The sequence below is a fragment of the Tupaia chinensis genome, unplaced genomic scaffold, assembly GCF_000334495.1.
Source record: "Tupaia chinensis unplaced genomic scaffold, TupChi_1.0 Scaffold000182_1, whole genome shotgun sequence".
In the NCBI taxonomy this organism is placed as follows: domain Eukaryota; kingdom Metazoa; phylum Chordata; class Mammalia; order Scandentia; family Tupaiidae; genus Tupaia; species Tupaia belangeri.
Window position 1 is genome coordinate 4,776,905 of NW_006159657.1, and position 7,821 is coordinate 4,784,725.

General features: G+C 40.6%; 1 pseudogene; it reads right to left on the bottom strand.

Annotated features, from left to right (window-relative positions):
• Positions 1 to 4,537: 4,537 nt before the first annotated feature.
• Positions 4,538 to 5,466, bottom strand: LOC102470947 (axin interactor, dorsalization-associated protein pseudogene; annotated as a pseudogene).
• Between the last annotated feature and the right edge of the window lie 2,355 nt (positions 5,467 to 7,821).

Here is a 7,821-nt window from a genome sequence, read left to right on the forward strand (position 1 = left end):
AGAGGAGAAGATGGTTTCATCAAATAATTCCATAAGACTCTTCAGTGTCTTTCTACCAAACTGGAATCTGGACTAGATCCAAACTTCCAGTTCAAAGATTATATGCTGATCCCACCAAGGGCCTCCTTTTCAGCTAGAGAGAACGGCAACCTCACTATCTCCACCTGACAGCCAGAGTACTGAGGTGATACATTAAGCATGTTGAATGAATAAAGAGATCAGCCCTGCCCTAAGAAAAGAGAGGCACAAGCCAGAGGAAGGTGTTACTACCACCATCTACACAAAGGTGATTCTCCAAATAGGGAGCGATATAACATCTATTAACAACATTCCTTAATGGTCCAGTGGTGCCTATGACAGCAAGGAATTCCAACAGATATCTAGTAAAATATCTGCAGCCCTCATGGGAAATCCTAAATTTAATAGCTCCTGAAGTTGCTTAATCACTGTGTTCAACTCATGATGAAATGACACCATCATCCATTTAGGAAAGGGATCTTTAACCGTCAGATGCTTTTAATTCTAACATGAAACTTGAAAGTACCACCTTTCCTAAAAGAAAGCAAATTGTGAGTGCTTTAGCCATTTGGGGGCTCAATTATCATCTGCCCCAGCAATTAGGAAATGACTTTCACTAATTGGGTAATTGTGTACCTGAGTGCCCAATTTGTGTGAGCAAATTGAAGGCATAATATATGCAAATCAACCTGCAAGTAAAATTTGTCTCATTAAACCTAATTGTCACTGAATGTCAATCACAAGAAGAGCCAATCATAGCCACCTCTTTTTGAGTGAATCCTTTCAGCTGAAGTGTTTTTTTGTTTTGTTTTGTTTTGTTTTAGAGGTTTTTGCTATAGGGCGCGTGCGCTAGCCGGAAAGACAGAGAGAGACAGAAAGCAAGAAATCACCTCCCAGGGGGCATGGCCACACCACAATCCCTTCTCCTCCATTCTCCTCTCGGGATCTTGGGCACATGCGCACACACGCCCAGCGTGAGTTTAAGCCACTGTGTCCAGGACTCGAACCGCAATCAACTACATGGGAGTCCAGCGACATAACGATTACACTAACTTCTGGTCCCCAGCCAAAGTGTTTTTTGATATTTGAGTCTCACTGATGATATGAAATAATAATATGTAGATTAGATGAACCTAATATTAGATATGAATTGTGTCATCTTTCTGGCAAATAAGTCTCCTGAGCTGTGACTGTGGATTTTTACAAATGGTTAATGCTGCCTTCTTCAAAGAGGATAAGCCAACTCATATTGATTAAGAAGGAGCTATTGGGACCAGCAGTTGGCATAATGGCTATGTCACTGGACTCCCATGTAGTTGACCATAGTTCGAGTCCTGGACAATGGCTTAAACCCATACCAGGTGCATGTGCATGAGTGTCCAAGATCCTGAGAAGAGAATGGAGGAGAAGGGATTGCAGCATGGCCATCCTCCCTGGGGGGTGATTTCTTGCTTTCTGTCTCTCTGTCTCTCTGGTGAGTGCACACACCCGAAGAAGAAGAAGAAGAAGAAGAAGAAGAAGAAGAAGAAGAAGAAGACGATGACGACGATGACGACGACGACAAGGTATCAGTCTTCAAGAAGAGAATGTCAAAGGGTGAAGGACATCTAAAATATTCTAAGATTTTGTGTATATCCTCAGTAACTATCATCTGCAGACACTGTTCTAAGCATTTGACATGCATAATCTCAATCCTGGAACAGCCCTAAGGAGTATATATTGTTTGGGGAGAAGGGGGAGAGTGAGAGAAAAGGAATCAAGGAGAAAATAAAGAGGCAAGGCCTTTGAGGTATACAAAAATGGAGGATTGACTGTTGATGATAAACATCTATGATATCTTCAACTGGACTAGTGTGAAGTGTATTCATGCTAGGTAATTCATTTTATAAGCTGTAATGATGTACAATGATTCAATGTATAAAATAAATTAATATAATAATAAAAAAGAAGTATATATTGTTATTAGCCTCATGTTACAGGTGAGGAAAATTAGACATTGAGAGATTTGTCCAAGTCTACAACATCACCAAGTGACAGAATCATAATTTGAGGAGATGGCCCATAGGAGATGGCCATTCTGCAATCCCTTTTCTTCCATTCTCCTTTTGGGGTCTTGGGCACTCACACACACATGGCTGGCATGAATTTCAAGCCACCAGGTCCGAGACTCAATCCATGGTCGGCCATGTGGGAGTCCAGCAACATAACAACTACACCATCTGCTCGCCCCACCAACCTCAGTTCTTTCTTTCTGCTCCTCCACCCCACTTTGCACACAAAATTACAATTATACATCAGCCAACTTCCTAACCAAGCATATTTTATATCCTTCTTAGCTATCCTAATGTAAATCCATCCTACGAGGCAACAGATTTCCCTTCTGATCAGGATTAGCCATTAAACAGTAATAACCACAGTTACCATTTATTGAGTGATCACTGTGTGCTCACCATTTCTCTCACTAGGTCAGCTGCATTCTGGAGCTTAGAAAAACTCAGCCATGTCTGGAATTGCTCCATTTGGGCTCAGCATGATGCTTAGGCTTATTTTTCTTCAGCCAAATGTGATTTCTGCGGTAACTGCTGGTCTCACAGTGACAAAAAGCAGACACAGACACAGCTGTATTAATTTTGTCTCACTTGGTACCAATATCTCCCCGACTCCTGAGGACATGCCAGCTCCCACCATGTGACCTTTATTAGAGGCCGAAGCCCAGTTCCCAGGGAGTGATAAACAGATGTTGTTTTACCAAAGCTCCATGTGGCTTTGCATCCTCATCAAGTCAGACAGATTGGAATGAAGCTCCCTCATTGACTGAAATTCACTAGAAAGAACCAGGCAAGTCAGTTCCTTAACATGGGCCTTGCTCCCATCAGTTGTGAAATAAGAAATGTGTTGCAGGCCTTGCTGGCTGTCTAACATCCACCATGACCCTAATCTTTAATAACAGAACACAGATTTCCTTCCCAGCATGGCTGACAAACATTCTTCCAGCATGTGACCCAGTACTGGCCAATGAAATGTCAGTAAAAGTCTAGTGGGTAGGATTTCTAGAAAAGCCATTTTTTTCCTGATATAAATTAAATAGACTCAATCACTTTTCCATTTCCTTTTCTTTTTTTCTTTCATCATTCTTTCAGGCTCATATAGTTTTTAATTAACATCCATGTAGTAAACAGAATTGACTTAATAGACAACTGAAAGTGAAGACTAGACCTCATGAAGTGCAAGGGCTAAAAATCTTAATTATGATTATTTTAAAAAGCAAATATATTTAATTATATTAATAGTGTTATTACACTAATTTAAAAATAGGCCAGGTACTGACACTGCATTGCCCTCATCCATTATTCATTTAAAATAGCGAATATTCAAATATGTGGGTTCTATATCTTACCCACAGAAAGTGCACGGCAAATTCTAAGTTCTGTGTTTCAAATATCCACCCCATGTGTTTTATTTATGCCCACTCCATCATTAAATCAAAAGTAATATAAATTATTATAAGCTAATGACCTGCATATTTTCATATGGATGAATGTCAATATATCTAAATAGGAAATAAATGGTAATCCTATCTACTTATATTAAAAAAATAGAATATCTTTCCAAATTTTGCATACTCATCACTACTAGAGGTATGCAGGTTTGAAAGTTTCACAATCAGTTGTCAGAAAAACAGCAGTTATTCCCACCGTATCTCATTAGCATCTGACTCAACTCTTTGATTATATGATTTAGAAGACCTATTGTAAACCCATCCAAAAATTCGTGATTATTCTGAGATGGTTCCAATATTAACCCTAGAATCATCATTAGAAAGAATAATGAGGTGATGCAGAACAGCTAATCAACATGGCTAAAAATATGCTCACGTTCAGAAAATCAGTCTGGTCATCTGGAAAATATCACAGCTACAACCCATGGAATCCTCCCACACAGGGCACTGATCTGGCCAAAGCATGCTATTTCTCAACAGGAAAACTCTCAGAGCAGGGGGAACTGGGGCCACTTCTGAGGACCTTTCATTTCCAGACAGATCTTAGGTGGCAAAAAGAGTCCAATTCTTTTCGGAGCAGTTTGAGTCCATCCTACTCACAGAAGTTAACTCAAACCAAAAGAGCACATCAGAGCTCGTGACCAGATGTGTAAACTCGAACACATTCTTATTGCTGTATTAATACATTTGTAGATGAGTACATCCTACCCTCAATAGGATTGTCTCAGGAAGCAGGGTAGGAGTGGCAATAAATTAGGAAAGACTATTAATAGCACAATTAATAGAATAGTAAGAACATGTCTCCAAATCTATAATATACCCGTATCCAAAGGAGTTTTGCATGTGAGTGATGTGCTGTACTTCGAAGTCCATGGTACAGCTTTGTAATGGGCTCACTCTGGCCTACTGACATGGATACGGCTCACTTCCCGCCTGTTGGAGGATAATTATACTACATAGCTCTGATAGTTCCTCCTGGGTGGTAAAATTCACAGACATTCCAGGTTATTTGTGTCAGGATCATTCCTTGTGCAGAGTCTGATGTAGATGAAGATACAGTGTTTTTTTGGTCAATAATTATAATTTCTTTCTTTTAAAGTCAGTGGGTTTCTTGTACAGTTCTATTACAATTGGTCCAGGTTTAATTTCATCCATCTCCATGAAAGCAAAATACTTGGTACTGGTAAACCTTATTTTAGGTTTGTAGTGTTTGAACTGAAAGAAGATAGCTGCGCCTTTGGTTAATTTTTCTAGATGCTTCTGGAGCTCATGTCCACATAAAAATCTACATATGTATCTTCTTTTCTTGAATCCACAGGAGTATCTCGTAGAGGAGTTAGGTCTATGCCATTCAGATCCTTTACAGTAACTGTAGTACAGGGATCGATGCACTGCCCGGCATCTTTCAAACTAATTTTCTCAATTCTGATAGTGAACAACATCATTCTTGGTTTTGATGGCAACCTTGGTAATAAAGTACCGGGAACTTTATTCAGGGAAAGAATCAGGAGAGCCTGTTCCAGCACTGCCCTCTTATCCCTCTTCTACAAATTCCAAATTCTCTTCTTCAGCATGTGCTGAAATTCTTAATGGGACAGGCTGAACATCAAATGGGAATTAAATGGGAATTCTTTATTATATGTAAGAACATTTTTTAGGATTTCTTCTAGCTTCTTCAGGTCCTCCAGATTAAATTTTCCTTGGAACTGTGTGAACCGTAAAGCCACACTTCGTAACTCTAAGCGTGTTGCAATTTTGCCTATGGTTTTCTTTTGTTCTTCTGTGAATTCAGAATGATTGTGTTGAGCTTGCGCCTCTTTTTGTAGATGTCTTGCTAATATCTGACACTCCTCTATTGCCTCCACTAGCTGGCCCCAAGAGTTGAAGTTGGTGCCTCTCCTAAAATTAGCACCCCAGCACTGCAGCAGACTCCGGGTCATCTCTGACATGGCTGGTTCCCACCCTGTTCCCTCTCAAACCCTAGCCCAGCAAGGTCGAGCTCTGGGGCACCATCCTCTCCAGACCTAGCCCCAACATTAACAGGGCCACAAGGAATCACTCCAGCCACCACCGCCACCCACCAAGAAGCCCTCCATTTCCTTTTCTTCCTGCTTGAAGTGTAGAAGCAATGCTGGGGCATAGTGTCCATTTTGACAAAGACATATACAGAGAATAGTTGGTAAAGAAGACAAGGAGGCCAGGTCTCTAATAATGTATCTGGACTGCCACACCAGCCCTGGACTTCCCAATGTCTCAAACTTTTCATCGTATGAGGATAATGGAGCCTTACCTTATTTAAGCCACTATATATATAATGAACTGACTGCAAATTTTATCTGATAATTATTATTATCATCACTTGTAACATTTTATTTCTTTTAATGTTCTCATTGGGCAAAGAATAGGATGGTTAATGTCACCTTCCTCAATAAGCATGCTACCCAACCCACCCCTCACAGATCAGTCAAGTTTGCCTTTGCACCATTTCCTTGAATAACTCATTCAACAACTATTTACTGAGGGCTACCATGTGCAGGCACTGATAAAGGATTAAGTTTACAGTGAACAAAATTCACCAGAACACAACTTTATCTTAATTCTTATGTGGATCTAGATGCTAACATAATCTCTTTTGGTTTGGTTTTTGGCTTAAACAAGAGAAATTTATTTTCTTACCATTCTTTAGGCTAAAAATCAGAGATCAAGGTGCCAGAATGGTTGGTTTCTGGAGAAGGTTTGCTGTCTGACTTGTGGATGGCCACCTTCTTATTACGCCCTCACATGGCAGGGAAAGGGAAAGAGAACACGAGCAAACTCCTTTTTTCCTCTTGTCTAAATACATTTGTTATATATTATTTTTGTTTGTTAGTTTGTTTGTTTTAAGGTGTTTGCCATAGGGTGTGTGTGTACTCACCAGAGAAGAGAAGGACAGAAAGTGAGAGGAAAAGTAAGAAATCTCCCCCGGAGGGATGGCCACACTGCAATCCTTCTTCATTCTCCTCCTGGAATTCTGAGTAGGCATGCACCTGCACCCAGCATGATTTTCAAGCTGTCAGGTCTTTGTTTAAAATTGCAGTCGGCATGGGAACCAGCAGTTAGCGTAATGGCTATGTTGCTGAACTCCCACGTAGTCAACCGAGGTTCACGTCCTGGACCCGGTGGCTTAAAACACGCTGGGCGCGTGTGCGTGCGTGCCCAAGATCCCGAGAGGAGAATGGAGGAGAAGGGATTGCGGCGTGACCATGCCCCCCTGGGGGGTGATTTCTCGCTTTCTGTCTCTATGTCTCTGTCTGTCTGGCAAGCGCACACGCCCTATAGCGAAAACCTCTCCAAAAAAAAAAAAAAAAATTGCAGTCGGCCACGTGGGAGTCTACTACCTTAACCGCTATGCCACCTGCTGGCCCCTATTTTATTTTTTAATTTTTTTAAGAGAGTTTTGTTTTGTTTTGTTTTGTTTTTCTGCTATAGGGCACGTGTACTTGCTGGAGTGACAGAGACACAGAAAGTGAAAAATCACTCCCCCAGAGAGGATGGCCATGACACAGTCTTTTCTCCTCCATTCTCCTCTCGGGATCTTGGGCAAGCATGCACACACGCCCGGCATGAGTTTAAGCCACTGGGTCTGGGATGCAAACCACAGTCAACTACATGGGAGTCGAACCATGTAACCATTATGCCATCTGCTAGTCCTGCCTTTTTAAAAAATTGTTAATTTACTAATTACAATTGTCTTAAATGGCCTTTAATCATTTACACTGGAGGGGCCAGCAGGTGCTGTGGCATATTGAGTCCCGGACCTGGCAGCTTGCTTTCTTACTTTCCCTTTCTCTCTCTCTCTCTCTCTCTCATCAAATTAAAAAATAATAATAACAAATAAAATTAAATAAATAAATAATTCTTTTAAAAGATAAAAATAAGAATTTACACTGGAGCTTGTCTTAGGTCATAGTACAACATATTCTTCCTCCTCCTCTGTAGTAAAGCCTTCTAAGCTCATCTTTCCCAGACCTGGGTAGTTCAAGCTGGTTTCATATCAGTATTCAAGTCTTCTGTGCAAACTCATACTGTTCCAAAGTTGGGAAAGGAGAATATGAGGCTAATCGGAATTTCCTTAAAGTTGAATGTATCTGGTTATGAAGAAGCCAAATTAGACTTTCTAAAGTTCCTTAAGGATCTAATATTTTGAATTCTATATAATTTCCTCTCTTCCCCAATTGCCTTCCACTGACCACCTCCGTACTTTTCCTATTGAGGAAAAACATGCAGCAATATAGAAATGTCACATTACCTTTGAAATCCATATG